Genomic DNA, 20,154 nt, shown 5'->3' with positions numbered 1-20,154 from the left:
GTCTCCGATTCCATATGGTGAATTAAAGCGAACGTGATAAAAACAAAGCCGTTTCACTCAGTTTCAACCGAATTGGCAATTTGCCTGCGATTCGTATATTTTCATAAGATCCTTGTGTTTGTGTGTGAATGAGTGTGTGTTCTTTTTCCTTTGCTTCGTCTGAAATGCTTTCTCTATCACATATTCGTTTCTTTTTCATTTCATTTTGCGGCGCTTGTGTTCTCTCAAGTGTATTCATTCGATCCGATTTTTTTATTTTATCCGGTTGTGTTCTCCTTCACTGCACTATTCCTTACGGTTTGATCGTAGATACGTGATAGCACACATTTAAAACGCCAAACAATTTATAAACGTTTCATCACTATCGTTGGTGTGCGTGTGTGTGTGTAGTATTTATAGCGATTTCCAAAAGTAACTGACAGTATGCGCGCTGCTGAATTAACGAAAGCAAAGGAAAAACAACAAGAAAAATGAATGAGCGAGAATGAGTGGAAGAGCAAAATGCTCAATGCTGAAGTGTGAGTACTTCAAATGGCAGTCTTAATCATATGATTGCCACGTTATGTGCATTTCGGAATTTGTTGCTCCGTTCAATGTGTGTATTGTCGCGTATCGCTGAATCGTTTTTATCACATTTCACCGAGTTCACGTTCTTTTTTTTTAAATAAAAATTCAATCCTATCTTTTTTTTCGGGTGAAAAAAGAATTTATCTCTCAAATAGAAATAGTTGAATAATAATCCGCTTTGAAGCGACTGAGAGCCATCGAATGCGGGACTTTACCAATCCGATAGTTTTGTGAATTTGAATGAAATAAAGTGTTTTGTTTTTTCTCTCTCCGCTTTGAATGAGTTCATTTTGTCATTGACGTTCGAAAATTGTTGGGTCATTTTGATCACAGCTTTCTCGCGATTTGAATTGTGGCACGTTTGCATTCAAGAAAATTACATTTACTCCGCGCAAAGTGTGTTGGTGTTGTTTTCAAAAAGCAAAACTGGATTAAATAAAAAGGCGACAGTTGCTTTACAATTAGTTCAATCAACAGAGTGCTTTTAAATCATCCATTTGTTAAATTTCGTCCTGGTATTTGATTAGACTGTGTGCGTAGTTGCGATGGCTGAAAATGGTGGTCCCAGTGCCGGGGAAATTGTCGATGATGAAGAGGAAAAATACAACTATTACGAATGTAAGTAGCACTTAGTTTAGTTCGTGCATCCATCTGCCAATCAATTTGCATAAGAAAGAAGAAAGAAAATGCAAACAAAAATCCAAAATGAGGTTCCGTCAGAGTGAGTTGCCAGCGAATGTCTTCATTAAGAAGTAAATCTTATAAACTTGTTTATATCGACGCAATGTGGAAAAGTGTAAACACAATATCGCTTACTCAATAATTCGCTACATCATAAGTATGAATATTGATTTCGTTGCTTGGCAATTTTAATCAAATCGAAATTCACAGCGAATGCAAATCGTTGCATCTTGTGCCAACCAAACTACGTATTATTATAGACATGCTGATTGCAGAAACTGAGAAGTAAGAACGCAATCAAGTTTTCTCCATGGAAGTCAGAGATCTCGACGTGAGTGTGTGTGCGCTAGTATAGTATGTGCGCCGATGGTAAACAAAAATACAACCAGCAGCGATGCAAACAGTATTATTGCAAATCGAACTACTGTTTAAACTCCTTCATTCGCCGTTTTTTTTTCTCTTCTCTTCACGGTTCGACGTGGCGAAGAAGTTTTCAAATTGAAGCGAAGTCACAAAGTCAGAGATGAGAGGAGACACCGAGAGTGTAACAACGTCATTCAAATACAATTTATCCTTCTTCGATCGCAATTTCATGCTGTTTGCTCTGCATGCAAACTGCTCTGTTTGTTACAATGACTTTTAAGCAGCAACTAACTGTGAACACAACGCAGTCATAATATTTTTCCCTACTTTTTTCGTCTTTCGCTTGAGTCTTTCACAGAAACCGTTTCTGTTTGCATTGAAATACATGCTCATGGTAAAAGACCAGAATAACTTTTCTATTGTGCAATGATTTTCAATTCAGACGACATGAATTTTTTTAAAAAAATATGAATCAAAGAACATTTGGTTAAACAAAGGACATTGAATTGAAAGTTAAATAAAATAACGGATTCAATAAACGCTGGGTTTTTACCTCCGAAGTTATCCAATTGACAAGTATCGATTTCCGAAAAAGAAACATTGAAACAAACTTGTGCCGTGTTGAAATTTCATCAGAAGCGATTCTTGCACACAGCCCACAGGCATCGATGAAAGTTTTACGGAAATGGCTTTCGAAATGAAGTTTGCATTGCAAACGGGGGAAATATAAGACCTGAATTGCTGGTTGTCGATAAACTTGCAGAAAAATAGACTGTTGCAATCGATTCAGAACGGGTGTGACCATTACAGCGTTACCTTTACATTTTAGGCCTACACCAAAACCAGACGCCAAACCGCCCATCATGCAACCAACATTGAACAACTACCACCACTAATGCTCACCAATCATGAACACACAGGATATCCAACTGAGTTCGAGTTTGTTTTGATTGCAAATAGCTTACTCAAAGCAACTTAAATAACTCCCGAAAAAAAAAACTGTTTTTCCTCCGTTCAATTGAATACATCGCAATTTGCCAGTTGATTTATTGTTTCAAACTGCTATTTTTTATTTGATTTCCTTCCTAAATTAATATTCATTTCGTTAATAATTTTCCGAAGAATTTTCGGATTTTTTTTCAAACCCAATTTGAAAGTATCATTAAAAGAACTCTCCATAATTTTCAAGAAAAAAAAAACTCATTGTGAATCTTAAAATCGGTTTGGTTTTTAGGCCAAATTTCGTTCGATAAGCTCTACATCTGCAACCACACAACGGGCCGTCGATTGATTTGTGAGCAGCAAATGGCAAAAAGCATTCGAATTTTCAATATTCGGTAAAATCGAATTAATGACTAATGAGGTTAAAAATTTGCCGATGGTTAATGGAATTCAAAGTCAAGCGCTTCAGCTCATCGTTTGATGTCTGTATCTGGTATTTACTGTATTTACTTTTATTCTGGTTGCTTCTATTTTTAAGTTCAGCCAACGATAGCACATAATAAAAAGAATTTCAATTCAAAATACTCGACCAAATATCGTGTTTAATTCCATTTCGATGCGTTTTCGTTGTTTTATCCGCTGCCTTTTCCATTATGTGTGCTAGTTTCTTGGAAAGTGCGAGAGAACGACTCAAATCCACTCAAATTACTACGGATTATGGTGATTATCGCATCGTTTGATTCATGTTTCATTCAGTCGGTTCGTGCTTATGGTATTTTCGCTTCTTTTGCCCATGTCCATTTGTATTTTGGTTTTCGTTCTTGGCCTGAGTATGTGTGTATGTTCTTTGGCTCAAAAATTTTCCATACACATATCGAAGCGAACAAGTGTATTGCTACAGACAAACAACTTGTTGCATCCTCTTACAAACATTGCCACACAACAACAAGAGAGGTAACATGATACGGCCACCATTGCTGTTCTCGTTCACACTCATTCTCACACTTGATATGTCGCTGGGTAAAATGTACACGCTATAAATATTCCGGCACATGTAATCAGATCCAATAATCGCAACGAAATTGAAATATGAGTTCCAGAGCTTCGCACACTTCGCCAAAAGTTGCACAAAGTGACACTTTCGAAAGCGAAAACCACAATACGTACGGGATACAGACCAGCCATGTTCTGATTGCATGCAACCTGTGATAGTTGGCAACGGCAACAAAGCAATTCTTTTCTACGAATGAATCGACATTTGGTCGAAAGGCGTGCTAAGTTCATGGAATAGTGGTGTTCGATAAGTGTACAAATAACTAAAAAATGTCTTAAAATCCCAAAGTAATTTCACAAAATGAAATGCTTATGAGTAGAGGTTCGAAATTGCCTCACAACAAAAGTCATGCGATACGTCTGGAGTGTAACATCATTTTGTGATTGAAAAGGCATTTGCAAGCATTGCGCTCAGTTTCTCTCAATTTGTCCCGATGAAACAGTGGTAAATTTGCTGAACTCTCTTTGTCTCTCCGCAACGCTGTGATATTCTGAGCCACATCGTGCAACGTGTATGCGACACAGGGCACTAATACACGCACGCTCAATTGCGATAGGGGGTGTTTTTTTCTGCACAGCTTTTCAACACAGCTGTTAGTGACGTTATCCGCAGCGAGAGATGGTCTGTGGCGCGCGCGAAAGCTTTTCGACTCTCTCCCCTTCGTCGCGCTCTCTCACGTCTTGATGTTGCCAATTCAAACTGCTGCTGCGTTGAACTGCGAACATGCCATAAAGCGTCTTCGTCGAAAGCTATCTCTCCGATTGGAGAATGGCAGTGTGACTTTATCCAATTTTACCATTGGTGTGTAGTCTTCGTCGTGGTCTCAACTGTTAATGACGGTTACGGTTCTAAATAGAAAACAAAGACAAATCGCGCACATCAAATCCCTCATTTCTGGTTCAAATGAACGTTAAACGTGCTAACAACCAAATCCATTTGACTCAGTGAACATTTGATTCATTGCTGTGCAATCTCAATAAAACCGTGTATTTGAAAGAAAGACATTTAATTGGGAAAAGAAAAAGTTCATTCTTTGAATTAAAAGTTACCAAATTGGACATTTGAAATTAACTTTTGTTTCATTCATGTGAAAAGTTCCGTGATTTGTGCTACAAACTCTAAAAAATTTGTTCAACCATACTCCTGAATGCGAACATATGTTTGCGCGAAATCAAATCCAAAGAAAATGTAATGTTCGGGTAAAATTAGACTAGAATCATAAGAGTCACACAAAGGGCGTTTCCCCGTCATCAAAAGATCCACGATTCAAATGAAAACAAACAAATAAAATGTTCATTTTTTTTTTCATTCTGGAAAATTCAAGACGTTAATTTTATTGGCTTAATCAATCGATTGATCGGCAATCCATAATTATTTTTGTGCAACATTAATAGCCGTTGTTCCATTCAGCGGAAGATCAATGGAATTTGCAGGCCACAAACAAAACAAGCCATGAAATCGGTTTTCATTTGATTTTAAGTAGTTTGTTTTGTGAATTTAATGTGTACGCGCGTGTGTATGTGTTTTGATGTTTGACCAGAAAGTCAATTTCGTTAACGATTTCCACGCATTTTTTTGCCATTCCTACATTTATTACGATCGTAACGAAACAATTTTATTGATTGATTCCGCCACGCTGTTTCGTGTGTAATACATGGCCGATCTCAAAAAATCATAGCCAATCAATTTGATCTAATTCCATTGGGCTGAAATTCATGATGCCATTTGAAATCACAAAATCATTCTCATGCTGAATTATTTCCTCTCTATTTGCAAGCACATTCGTATATCCGTATGGAACAGCTGCTAGAATAATAAATGCTTTAACGCTTCCCACCCACCCATCCACTCACTTCAAATCATTTTCGTTGTTCTCTCAATTTTCATGCCACGAAAAAACGATTAATTGCTTTATGATCTTTTCCATTTGCGTTTTACTGCCATCCATTTTTTACGATTTATTTGCTTATTGCATAAAAGCAAAACAAAGAGCGCGAGCGAGAAAACAAAACCGTCAACAACAAGTTCACAGCATCGCCGTTCGATAGCTAAATTGACGGAATATAGAATATTGAATATTTATTGCAAGCGAACGCATAAGTATCGCAAATATATGTGTCTTTACGATGTCTTCAATATAGATTGGGCGAGACAGTGCGATGATTGAAATGCCAATTGCACGCGAGCCCGTCAACAGCCCAGCAAACATTGCTATATGAATTCAAGCGATGAACGACGAATATTGTACGCTATTTACAAAAACATGCATCTATGATTGGTGCACAACAACTAAACATTTGTTAACGAATCAATAAAAGATTTTATGTGCTCATTGACTTGTTAACAACCGAAAATTTTTGCTTTTAAACTCGAATTTCATGAGCTCAATTTTCTCCTAAGCGTCTCTTACTTGATTTCCAACTCTTCTCTGCCCAATTGAGAGAGCCTGTTGTCATGGCAAGCACTTGGGAAAATGGTTCAGAACTAAAATGGTGCAGTAAATTTACATGGGATCGTTTGAATACTTTCCACGACGAGGCTTCAATCCCAATATTCCAAAACAAAAACAATGGAACCACAAAATCCAGACTTCGCGTAAACAAAACCCTTCACCGTAACATCGACATATACACACATCGAATGTTTGATTTAATTAGCGCATCGTTTCGGTTCACAAAAAAAAGTCAATAAAATTTAAGATGATTTTCTCTCCCTTCAACCGAAATTTTTAATAGAGGACAACGGCAGCGACGACAATAAAAACTATAAAGTGAATGCACTACATTAAAATAAGCGACGAGAAGCAGCGAAACAAATTTAATATAAACAAATATACTTAAAGTGTTGTGTTTGGCAAACAAATAAAACTTGAACAAACATTGCTACCAGTAAACAATAGCGCCAATAATTTTCGGTGCGATCCAATAAATATCTGTGTTCGGTGTGCTTCGAAAAGATAAAGGAAGCCTGCAACACACCAATATCGAATCGAAAGAACGAGAAATTGAGAAAGTTTTTGGCTAGGAAAATTAAAAGGTACGTATTTTTGAGCGTTACTTTTCGAATAGTTGTTGTATTCGGTATGTGTCAAAGCAGTGCGATGCGTGTTCAGCGTAAATCAAACAGCAAAAAAGAAACTTTGTCGTTCAGTTTCTTTGGGGCATTTTTCACTTTCATCTGTGGATGTGGTGTGATGTGGTTCAAGTGCTTCGGGTGCTGAATTAACTATGGACGCAACTCATAGACAAACAACTGCGAGGCGAGTCAGAAATCATTCGTTAATTATCCTCTGCTTGTGATCCAGCAGCAGCAGCAGCTCGGATATTCGAGTTTTATTGAATTTTCCCAACAAATTTATCAATATTAATGCGTTGGCACCAGAAAAGGATGTGCTCCATTCGTCTAAACCATTTCTGCGAAGATGCGAGCAGCCCAATGACCTTGGCACGCTAAAAATAACCAACTATCACATTTTATTTGCGCCGTTACCAGCAGCCAAATATACATTCCATGCGAATTGGTTAAGCTCCAGCGGAAGCACAAACACAAACACAAAGCGAAACTTCACAAAATACAGACACATCTAAAAATACGATGACATTTCGGAATGTGTTTTATTTGACTATCGACAACGTTAGTCAAACAATCATTCAATGCGAACCCGTGTGAAAAAATAGTAACTGAACAGTCAGTTAACTAATTTGGGACAAAAATGACTTACTTTGATTGACATTTCAGTACAAAGTGTAGTGTAAGTCTATCATAGTTAACTGAAATCATTTGAAGTTACAAGTCAATCTAAGTTGCTTCATTTGGGACCAAGTGATTTTCTTAGAACAAAAATATAAATTCAATCAACTAAAGTCAACTGAAGTTATAGTCAGTCAGTCATTTTTTTTTCACACGGGAATGAACGAAATGGTTTCTGTGCAAAAGTCCTTACGCAACATAAATAAAACGGCGACATAACAGCAAGGAAAACCGTTTGAAAATGGAAATATCAGCCCAAATGCTCTCAACTGATGGCAAAGTTTTAAAGTTGATACAAGGGTGAAAATCAAAATACGACCAATCACTTGCTAACAATCGTCGACATCAGTCGAATCCTTTTTTCCGTTTCTGCTGAAGAATATATTTTTCCGTCAGAGCATCATTATCATATCATTGGGATTGTCTGTTGGACTATGAATTTGGACTATGTAAACGCGTTTGGCCAGGGCTCTTTCTCTTTATCATTCGACAACTTCGCAATGATGGCGACACACATTTTCCATCCATCGTTGTTTCCGTTTTTCTTCTCATCTAATTTTTGCTTGCGTGTGCTTTTTAACTTGAGGCACCCAAAATGCGTAACGATATGCGTGTTGATCCATCGTATTTTTTGTTTTGTATTTCTCATTTTCGCCAACAATTGACTCGTCAGCCCGAGTTTCTTTTGAAATGCCTAACATGCGGAAAAATGCTCATGCTTGAACAGAACACAATTCAGGAATCAGTGCGCTGAAAAAAGACAAACAATCGCCAAAAAACGAGACAATCTGCCATGAACTTTGTAGTAAGAGCCTGCAAATAACAACAGACTTTGCGTCATAGAAAAAGAATCATTGGTTTTCACACACATTCACCGATGGAATTGAATCCGATGAGATTGTTTACATTTTTTTCCTCAGCCAACCTTTTGTGCGAATTTGTAATAATGGCACAACAATTTTCGCCTTTTATTCGGAACATTTTTCACAGCCCCTGCAGCAAACGAAAAACCACAGATTCGTTCAACATTCTTTCATCTTCCGGCCGTTCTTTGTTTTGTTCCACCTGCGTGAATCGAAAGAACTTTTCATTCACCTTCCGAATTTCGGTATCTCATTCACTCATTCGGTGGAATACAGAAAATTGCCGGAAAATTGTTGGAAAAAATGTAAAAAATTTACCACGATTCGGCGAAACATGAATTCAATTCGAAAAAATGTTCAATTTATAATCGTTTGAGTCAGCGATTCGATTGAATGGCGAAAAGAATGGAATTGAAAATAATCAACAATTTCACTTGATTTTGTTTCCTTGTACATCAATTGGTTTTTTTTTTGGGGCGCTCCGAATTGCTTGAACGATCATTGAAGTGGAAGTAACAAAACAATCCACTAAAAAATAAGTTAAATGTATCTAACATGAAATATCAATTTGTGCGATGCACAATGTATCGCAGAAATAGTCTCACATAGCGTCGAATCTTCTTTATTTGTGCACATTAAATGATTCAATGTAAAATGATTTTTTCCTGTTGAAATTGAAAAATAGACGTTCCATCCTTCATTCGTATTTGAACTCAGTGTAAAATTGGTGTGTGCCAATTTTCCCAATCTGTGCTCCAGTTCCCATTGTTTGATTTGACAATGTTTGCTTAGGATGATAGAGAGCGTTTGATGAATTTTCCGATCGAAAACATCTTTGCATCATCAATTGTTCATAAGCCATCATTGTTGCTACGAAAAAAATCAATTTATTTGCCAACGTAAAGTCGAATACTCAAGATGTAATCCTGCTTCTTTCAATTTAAAATGATAAATAAATTGAAATAATTTAACCCGATTACGGCATAGTTTCGACTTTTTTCCAACAATTTTCAGTGAACGTTGATAATTTCTTTTTCCATAATCTTGAGTGCTTTCAATTTCAGTAATCCCGATTCATTAAAAACAAATCGGTTTGAAGCCATCATAATTGAAGGTAAACATATATGATGAACGTTAATGCGCGGTATGAAAGTGATGATGCGACCATTTGAAAATTCATCAATCTGAGTGCATATTCTGTGAGAACCGAACTAATTCAGCTTGAAAATCCCAAATGAATCGAAGCACTTTCGTCGTGACGTCACAATCCAATTTCCATTGTTGAAACTCTCAGTTAAGCCGCCGAGAATTTCTTTTTACCTCGATGATAATCAACAGATTTTAAATTATCCATGTGGCAAGTTCAGAAAAAGGTCGGCATCCCTAAAGGAAAATGATAAAGCTGTCACAGAGAGCGAGAGCGAGAGCGAAAGCGAGACAGAGTGAACGCGGTAAAAGTCGACTGCATTTTAAAATTAAATGCTCAGCAATTGCAACGAGAGATATACGAAAAGTGCAAAGTGATACAGAAAGAGAGAGAGAAAAAGAGTCATGCAGCGGTACAGCGTGTGGCATTTCCCATAGATGCACACTTTAACGTTCAATTCCCAATAGGAAGCGATTGTAAAGAAAATTATGTTCAACGGGGAATGGATTTGAGTTGCGAGTGTGCATCCACGTTGATATAACATATGCAAAAATATTTCAATCCAAAATCATTGTGTGTAATGCGACGTGGAACAAGAGCAAGTTGGCAAGAGAAACAGAGAGAGAGAGAGAGGGAATAGTGGAAAAAGTGATTGCAAAAAGTCAGATGTGAATGCTACTGAATCATTCAGCATATTTTAATGCCGATGGCTTGTAGTACCTGCAGTAGATTTGTCAAGTGTATGGGATGGATTTATTGCGCTGATTGAATTAGAGATGCTTAAATAGACTTAAGTGGCTCAGTTCATCTTGGTCGGAATCACGGATTGCCTTCTCATGCACTTGATACATCGTGCTGACGAGTGAAGGTGACTCGTTATGTCTGTGCATCACAGAGAAAAGTTCAATAACAAGGGATAAAAAGACTGAAAGTCATCCCACAAAAAATTGCCATACTCGCCAAAGCAAAGAGAGAAAAATGGATTTTTCGTGTTGTCTTGATCTGTGATTACACAGTAAACGAAGTCGAGTGAGATGGTCGTCAAAGTGGAAATGAGTTGTGCGGTTTTTCTTTCCAAGTTATGAGTAATTAAATTTTTTTTTACTACTCTCCATATCAAAGCTCTGCCATTCTCTCCTGTGTAATGAGAAAAGGAAAAAGTTTGTTTTTCTGCTTTGGTCCACAGTTTTTCACTTTTTTCGTATCAATCTTTTGTACGAAAATGTTGGCAAAATGAAAAACACAAAATTTTTCTTCATCGCATCGCATCATTTCTTCGTAAATAAAATATGATTTATGACGAAATATTTAACGATTGGCTTTATTTTGTGTCTAGACCATTTTCATATCTTCATCGTCAGTTTGTTGGAATTTCGTTTTCAATTTCATGAACGGAAACAAAAAACAAGAATCCGGATGAGAAATTTGGAGGAATAACTAAGCTGGCAAAGAAAGCAAGAAAGTAACGAAGCCAAAGTGATCAAGTATTATCGATTTTCTGTTTCTTCCTCTACCCGTTTGGCAAATGGGTCTCTCTCTCTCTCTTCCACTTTTTTTCCCCAATACGCAAACCTACAGAACACAGCGCCACACATACACATATGAGCATTCAACAATGCTATTTATAATTTAACACCAACATCAAAAATGATTAATAATGCCACGATACATTAAAAGCGAATAGAAAATTCACAGAAGAAAAAATAAATTGTTCGCTTTTACCTTAACATCTTAATGTGCGCCAATGGAGAGGAAAGGCACTACTGTGTGGGGCCGACGTGTGCAGTAAATGTGAAACAGTAATCATCCATATGTGAGCTTTATTGTTTCATAATAGCTCGAATACGTCCGTATCGCACCGACATTGTTCGGGGCATGGCACACAAGAGCCCAATATATATAAACACACATATATAGTATACAACACGGATCTAGCTCAAAGATTATCGCAACACCGTATCGTTCCGTTTTCAATTTTACCTTCTGCCATCAACATAAATATAATTCGAAGCAAGGTAATGTCCGTAAACATACGAATAAGACGCGGCGTGAGTTCATATTCATTTCCACGCATGTATTGGGTTTCTTCTTAAGCGTTTACCAGGGATATCTTTGGTCTTCCTATGTACGCATCTTTTGCACAGTCCAGTTACGCACTCTCGTCACTTCGAGTAGCCGTTGGCAAAATTTCACTTCACATTTCCAAAACCGAAATACGCAAACGAAATAGTAAATAGTAACAAAAGAAAACATTGCATTGTTTCATACACGACAAATACTTTGGATGGTCTAGCGAATTCATTTCATTTCTACATATTTGAGCAATATACATATTTACTCTCTGCTTGGCGTACAACATTTTTGGTTGAAAAAAAAAAATGGAATTATTAAATTCATTTCAAAATGAAAAGGCAGCCGTCGGACGCAACCGAATACATTCTGCCTTGGGAAAATTCACACGAATTGCGAGGCAAAAAAAGGGGGAGCCAATATATGACGGAAATTACGGCACACAAACAGAAAATAATCCCAAAATGTAACATCAATGTTAAAAAGAGAAAATTTGTTGTGTCTCATTTAAATGAACGGCATTTTTTTTTATTAACCCAAATTCTACAACCGTACAGCTCTATGCTATGCCATGTAATGGTTATTTACGATTTTCTGCCGTTCATTCGTCTGTTTAATAATTGATTTTTTCGAAGAATCGCGAATTTTGGGCTCCCCTTTGTATTTGTATGTTTGTGTTGCTAAAAGCACACTGAGCTGGTAATCATTTCGGTGTTCTAAAGGGAATACCTTACATTTTATTCTATCGCATGAAAAATTGAATTATTAGCATGAACTGTATATACTACATTAAACAAAAGGTTCTTGCGATGTGATATTAAAGATTCGCGCTCGAGCCCAAAAGCTACAGGTACCGAAAAATTTATTGGAAATATTACCAGAGAGCAAAAGCAACACAAAAATTACGATTTACCAAACCAATTTCTGTTGGCTTCCCGACATAATCACCTGCCTACACGATAATCGGCACGTTTTCTCGCGCCATTATTTTATTTGCCTTTGCTTTTCATTAAGTGACAAGTGCCGTGCACTGTACATTAAAGGTCATAACAATAACAATAATAATAACGATTCATAAACGCCTAATGCAAAATTAAGGAAGCTCACCGCGTGTAATTCACATGGAATGGAGAGTGGATGAAGCTCTTCGGTCGATTTGGTTTGTGCCCCAATCTAAAATCAATTCGAAGTTAAATTGAAGTAATTATTGTTTGATCTGTGGCATTCCGCATTGTCATGCATGTGGTTTGTGGGGGAAAAGATATAATGAGTTCGAAGAGTTATTTCGAGATGTTCATGGAATTGATTGAAATGAAGTTTTCCTTCCCGACAATCAAACAGTGCACCGTTGCAATTTCACTAATTGCCTTCGTTAAATCCACCTGGATCGGATCAGAAGTGTGGTTCGGTTTTGAGTTTGCTCAAGTACCAGCGTGTGCATCTTTATATGTCGTTTTCGCCGTTTTATGTACGGCGCGCAAGGAATAATTACTATTAAATCATTGTGCTGACGTTCGGTTGTGTTTACAGCACAATAAAACGCTTCAAAATGTCAATTCTCACTGCTGTTTTGTGCTGTACTGTACTGTACGGTACGGTACGGTGCTATGCTGTACAGTGTGTGTATGTTGTTTTTAAACAAACTGCTTTTATACTTGACGGGTTAAATTTCACCATTACCCCAACTAAATGAATGTCAATTTAATCCGCAATGAGTGTATGCGCGCAGGGCAATTTAATTAAATTCCCATAAACATTTAAGTGAATGCATTATTCATCTCAATGTAGTTGATGCCATTGCCAGCGGAAACCATCAAACACACACACACACACACACACAATCCAAGAAGTAGTACTGTGTTGTTGTTTTGTATGTTTTCTATTTTCAATTTGTGTTCGGAATAAGAGAGAGAGAAAGAAGGAGGGAGTGAACGACAGTTGAAAAAAAAACAACAACAACAACGGTTGTACTGCATAAACATCGAATGTGCTTGTGCTACCAAGAATTGTCGTAGATCTGGCATGAGATACCAGAGAGTCTTTCATGATGGTGTGTGATGCGGAATTTGCTGGTAATAAGCTCCGTTAAATCGGTAGCAAAATACACTGAACGAACACGGCACTTTTAATGGGCTACATGTACGGAGAGAGAGAGAGAGAGAGAGCGAGAGAGAGAGAGAGAGAGAGAGAGAGAGAGAGAGAGTAGTGGGGAATAGGGGAGAAAGACAAGTGGCGCTCGTTTTTTGCTGAACGAACAGTCGAACACGTATGTTTTGTTCATTGAAGGGAATAAAATCGTGGTGCCTCTACAATCATCACACTTAAGACAGTCAGTCTATTTTAAACCGAACAATTTAATCGAAAATTTATGTTATCGCACAGTGCAGCGCAATGTAATCACAATTTATACATATAACGAGCGGTATATGTACGTTTCGAAATAAAATTGCGAAAAGTACGAGCGAATTTTCAGCTATATTTCAACCACTCACAAGCCCATTAACATTTGCGACCAAAAATGTATAACCAACAAAAAAAAAACATGAAAAGTTAATCAATTCCGCTCGGGATTTATTTGTTTGCTCAGTTTGATGGAATAATCGCTTTTATTTATTTACGGAAGTGATTTTTATTCCATTCATTATTATTATTCATTGTCGACGTGGTCTTTTTCATTGATGCTCTTCCCCAGTTTGGCAAACAGTTTTCTGTTGATCTGCTTTGAATCGATCGATGTTGCCTCATAAAATATTCATTCGGTCGATTTTAACTATATAGCGTCGAAGCATGGCTCCATCTCGATCAAATGTCAAATTTAAATAATGAGGATGGCAAAGCGTTTTAACACCATGAATAAACAGCTGTGCGATCTAAGGGGATTTATCTCTCGCAAAATACGACTGCTATACGAATGCGAGATATAGAAATCAAATGGCAGCGTTGCGAATGCATGGCACTGAGCGCGAATTTGTGAATAAAAATTCGAATGCCAAACTGACATAGAAGCCCCTAGTGTGCGATACTTTCGAAAATTTAATGAATCAAATTCGGAAAAACAACATTTTAAATTACAGCATGATGCACGCATTTGAAGACCAAAGAGTATTAATACAACCGACAATCGACAATGACACAGTTACATCACATGGCATGTGAACGCGAACCAGCGTAATAAGGAAAAATTTGCACTACTTAGAAAAATGTTGGATATTCCACGAGGAGAGCGCACTCAAGAAGCGTATCACCAACAATCGACATAAATTTCCATTACACGCATGAACGTGCACGGTTGAAATTTAGCGGAATCTACGTACATTTTCAGCAACATTTCCGCTTTTTTTTTACCGCACTTATGGAACAAGTTGAACGCAAATAAATTCATTTAAGTTGTCGCAATTAAATTGTTTGTACAAAAGGTTGCTGGTTGCTCTTTTGTCTATTGCATTCGTAACGCACAGCGTCACGTTGCAAAGAAAGCGAAGTGCATATCATTTTTTTTTTCGAGCTGAAAGTAATTCAATTCGCGGGGCACAGCAATTACCTTTCAGTCGAGACGTGGTTGCAAATCGTGCCACGCAAGTTCATTATGTATATATTTATGTGAAACTTCGTTCTGTTTCCAATTTTCATTTAGCATTAGCGTGTATGTGGCGCTCAAGGCTCATTTGTGTGCTTCTGCATAGCAGTGTATTGCTCTCATACGGCGGTCGGGCCGAAGCTAAGTGAATCGGGAAAGAAGGCGAAACAGCAAAGCGAGTAGAAAAATCGAAAATGAAAACATCAAGCGCACAAATGTGTATGTATGTGTATCCGTAGTGCATTCACTGACATTGAAAACACGTAATGCAATACGAAGCGTGCACCTGGACGACGTAGAATGCTACACAATTTTATTGAATTGCAACGACTTTATTCAATTATTGCAATCTATTCATGGAATCAATCGTTTTTGCTGGGTTTTCTCCTTGTTTTCTTTCCGCGTGGATTTCTTTCTATTTTTGCCTGTCGTCGTCCACCACCACCACCATCGCCGCAGATAGTGTGTTATGGTTCAAGTATGCGGCTTAAATGAATGCTGAAACCCGTCGAACACATTAACGAACTTGAAACCAGAAAAACGGTCAATTTGTTAATTAAATTGTAGTTGCTGTTGGCATTTTGTATGCTGTCGTCTCGTTTGCCATTTACATTATTTCTCATTTACCTTCATTTTTCTCTTTCAACATTTTCCCACCATCATTAATTTCCAATTCTCAGCTCGTGCTTGGTATTGCTATGCAACCATCGCCACGACCACTAGTACCGCGGCGCTGTTTCACTATGCAAATAGTATATTACTTGTCTTTTGACTGCGTGCTTTTTTTTCAACGCGCAACGCATGAACCTTTCGCTGTAAACGGCATTAAAATGCGCCAGCGGATGCTTTGAGCCAAAAACTCATTTGTTTTCTTAAAAAGTTATTCATTAAAATTTCTTCACACCATCGAATAATGAGCGAGTTTTGCATAAATTCTCTCTCTTTACACGTCACTCACATTCCATTTTGTTTGCATACGAGCCAGCCTTTCGCTCTTCATTAAACTGTCTTTGGAAATAATTGCGGGAAAATTGTAATTAAAATTGATGCTAAACATAAAAATGCTTTATAACGAATGCACTGAAAAATGCCACCGGCAGACATAAAATGTTACATATTTAGCGCTTCATTGTAATTCGTTGAGCATACACAGGGCGTTGTGCTTGCCGTATGCCAACCATATCATTTTGCTGGTGTGCACAAAGTTCCAAAGCTCAAAGTGGAAATTTGTAACGTCACCGCTGGTTAATTGTCTGGTCATAGATACGATGGTAATGGCACGTGAGGGAAAACATTGTTGCGAACATGTGTTAGTTCGTGTCTTGTAAATGTATCCGGCAAAGGGTACACCGTATGGGCTATATTAGATGACCGAAAGTAGATAAAATTTATTATCTTACTGAAGTAAATGCGTGTAACATGAGAATCCAACAACTCGTCACCAAGTAGAGAACCAATATTTACCTGTTTATTACTCTTTTTTTCAAAAAAAAACTTCAGTCAACGTCGACTTGATGGAAAAACTAATCAATAACGCCCATCAAAAGCCATATGCCTTTGAGTTGAGCTCTTTGAAGTAGACTTTTGATTTTTTTCTGTTTCAAATCCTATAACATTTAACCAGTTAATGAATATAAAATAACCGAAATCTCATTTTTCATCATCTTTTCGTAAATTTACTTCCATTCTCTCTCTCTCTCTCTCTCTCTCCTCTCTCTCTTCCTCTCTCTCTCTCTCTCTCTCTCTCTCTCTCTCTCTCTCTCTTCAATCATTGTGCTGTTGCGAAAATATCAATGTTGCATAACCACATATGCCCCGTCGTCCTGTCAGTAACAACAGCAAGCATTAAATTAGAATGAGTTGCGATTAATGAACGGGGATTTTAAAACGGTTCCATGATAATGGGAACCACAGAATCTACGACACATCCACACATACACGGAGAGTGAGTGAGAACGACAGAGCAAGCATTGTGTGTGTGTGTGTGTGTGTGTGTGTGACAGATAGTCATCGCAAATTCAGGATGATTCCACAATTTTTTTTTTTATTAAACGTAAACTTGGTGTCACAACATTGTGCCACATTTCTGTGGTGAATAATATGTTTGCGGTGATGTTCTACGGCCGGCAGAAATTAATTTGTTAAAATAAATGGGAAACAGTCGCTGGCAGTAAAAAAATAGACTTTTTTCCATCAGTGTCAAATGTGCGTTCGAATTCAATTTAAATTTTTCGCTTGTTTCTATGGAACGAGTTTAGAAAAATCACTTCTAAAGTCAAACTCTGGTGGGAATAACGAACTCTTACCAAATTCAGTATCAATCAAATGCAAGTCTTCATTTAGGCCAATCCGTCATTTTTTTTAATACTCTTTTCATTTGTTCCAACTGGAGGCAGTGAAGTAGTCATAAACGCTTGTTTATTGTTTATCTACGACGATAATGATATCCAATTTCGATATTGTCTCTGCTTATAATTCAGATAAATATTAATATGCGAAATGTGACACGACACCCCAATCCGAAACAATACATTGAATCATTTGATTCGCCTTGTTCATTGTTCGCATGGAGCGAGAAAAGTGTCATGCCAACAAAAATACGAAAAGCCACACGGATCGAGCGAATGGCAGAAAGAATGTGATGGGACGGCGTGTTACGCGTTGAAGAATGGAATTTTTCGCAAAAATTCGATATTTTCATGCGATACAACTCCTTGCATTGGGGAGTCAACATGTAATATGTACGGTATATACGTGCCGTGGCAAAGCGACAACGGTGCTGACGACGGAATCAGCGGTACGGAGAGAGGGGAAGAAAACCCAGTTAGGGCAATATAAAATTCTTGTGTATAATACGAAATTGGGACATGTAATCAATGAAAATGACAAGGCATTTTCAATTTTCTTCATTCGGCTCGACTGGGCTTGCTTCTCTTGTGTATATATGTGTGTATGTGTGTGTGTGCACAAGTGTGAGTTTGTTCCGCTGGGTTTTCTAGCTCTTTTCATTCTTGGTTGTGTGCCGTTATATTATTTTGCTCTCCTTTTATTTTGCCTCATCCGTTTCCATTCGCTGGAGCTAAGGCTGTCTTTATTGATTTTGCCATTGTTACTCTTATTATTATAATCTCGTTCCTCTCTTTTCTTCACTTTGCATTAATCTTCGTCCGCGTAAGTGGTGTGTGAATCTATTGCTTGGATGCTTGAAACCAAAACATCAAGTACCACGACCGCATTGTTACCGAAGATGTATATTCCGAAAGTATGACGTCTTAGTTTCTTTTTTCTCTTCCACACATTCAAGCAGAAATCGCGAATGCTCGCTGCAGCACAAAAAAAAAGTAAATGAAATTAAAGAACGTGAACATGAAACTCACATATAAGCAAAAACGAGAGCAGAAAAAATTGTTTCGAAGTGAAAAATCACTTCATCATCAACGTTGTCGGTTGTTGGGCCAGCATTTTTTGCATTAAACCGTTGAGTTTGGCGATTTGTATTTGTTTTCTGCTGCAAGCAATTCCTCCTTTTTTCTCAGGCGCAATGAACTGAGACTGTTGTTTTTTTAAACGTTAACCATTAGTTAACACACTTCATTATGTTGTGTATACTCATTTTTCTCCCTTTTTGAGTGATGTTTTTTTTTTTCTCCTCGTCTTCGTTGTTTGTTTGCAAATTCAATAGACGGACAAGTGCGATGATGGAGTTTATTCACTGTTTGTAGTGCTCATTCTGCGTTAGCGCTTTCACTTTCCGTAATATTTACATAAATTCTGGTAAAAGTTTGCGCTCAAGTTTATTAGAATATTTAATCAATAAATAACATGACAAAAAAGCGCATCCAACTGTGAAAGAAGATAACGAAACCGAATCGCAAATAAATTGAAAAGTTGAAACATTTTTCTCTTCTGTACGAAAATTCTCTAAAGATCATTTACCTCGCGGTTATGGTGTATTTAGGGTGAAAAAAAAACGCTAATGAACACAAAACAAAGCGAATCAAACTTTATTTTGGCTTCAATTAATATTGCGATTCAAGATAGCTATAAAAATACTGGTAAAATTATTATCGCCCACCTGACACAGAACAACCTGTTCATAGTATATCAAATATCGCTTGTTCTTTTTTTTGCATAATTCATTGTCGAAATTTATCGTTAATTATGGTTATGGATCGACTATCTACACGAGGGTGGTTGCCGTTTTTCAGTTTTCACTCGGAGAAAGGTCATTCGAGATTGAGGGTAAAAGCAAACAAAGTTGTGAGCTATGCAGTTCGCAACATTTTCGAAAACAATGGTAAAATAACTTTCAACATTGTCCGAAATGAACCGTTGAACATTTGGATGGATGTTTGGCTTTGCCAACTATGAAAACATACAAACTTGCTCAATGGATGAAGGTATTTTGGTTCTTTTGCTTCACCATTTGTGTGTGTGTGTCTTTGTAAAATAGTTCACTGTCATAATCGCATCCATCTTGGTTGCTTTATCAACGGGCTACCCTTTTTAATTAGTGCAAAACGGATTGTTGAACAAGACAAACACACACACACACACACATACACTGCTCCTATTGTACACTCCAAAGTTGAATATATTTTGTCGTCGTAATTTTACCCTTGATAAATATCAAAAATTAGGGATCAACGCACGTTCGTACAATTCGGAACAGATTGCTGTGCATGTGTATGGCTCGAAGTGCGCGTGAACGCTCGTTTAGTTTGAATATTTTACCTTGACACAACCGCGTTTTGTATCATCGCAATACCGTTGTCCCATCAAATGCGGAGGTGAATGCCATAAAATAGAGTGAAACTTGTGTTTTCAAGCGAAAAGATTTACCATAACCGCATTACCATACCTTTTTACAGTCCCTTTGGTGGAATATACACGATTTTATTATAGCTTCAAGTACAAATTAAGTAAAATTTAAACAATTTCGCACGACGAACATCACATTTTAGCATGGCATAAAGCCAACGGTGTCGTTAATATGGACGGCCATGGTTTGATTTGCGTGACAAAATTGCGAATGTTGAAAAAAAAAACTCGTTTTGACGTAAATTTTATCTCATTTAATATCATTTCGATATCAATTTTGGTCAGTTTATCGCATTACTGTGGTATTGTATACAGAATG

The 20,154-nt window shown here is 37.4% G+C and overlaps 1 long non-coding RNA gene across 1 annotated transcript in view; it reads left to right on the top strand.

The window, feature by feature from the left end:
* The first annotated feature begins 542 nt into the window (after positions 1-542).
* The window catches only part of LOC129568997 (uncharacterized), a 103,208-nt gene continuing 83,596 nt past the window's right edge, over positions 543-20,154 (top strand). Inside the window, exons 1-2 of the long non-coding RNA XR_008688005.1 lie at positions 543-4,795; positions 6,343-6,643. This is a non-coding gene — a long non-coding RNA (uncharacterized LOC129568997). The remainder of the gene's footprint in view (positions 4,796-6,342; positions 6,644-20,154) is intronic.

The sequence above is a fragment of the Sitodiplosis mosellana genome, unplaced genomic scaffold (genome assembly GCF_009176505.1).
Source record: "Sitodiplosis mosellana isolate CC-2019 unplaced genomic scaffold, AAFC_SMos_1.0 Smas_scaffold_30, whole genome shotgun sequence".
Lineage (NCBI taxonomy): Eukaryota > Metazoa > Arthropoda > Insecta > Diptera > Cecidomyiidae > Sitodiplosis > Sitodiplosis mosellana.
This window is presented reverse-complemented; position numbering and strand designations above follow the sequence as displayed.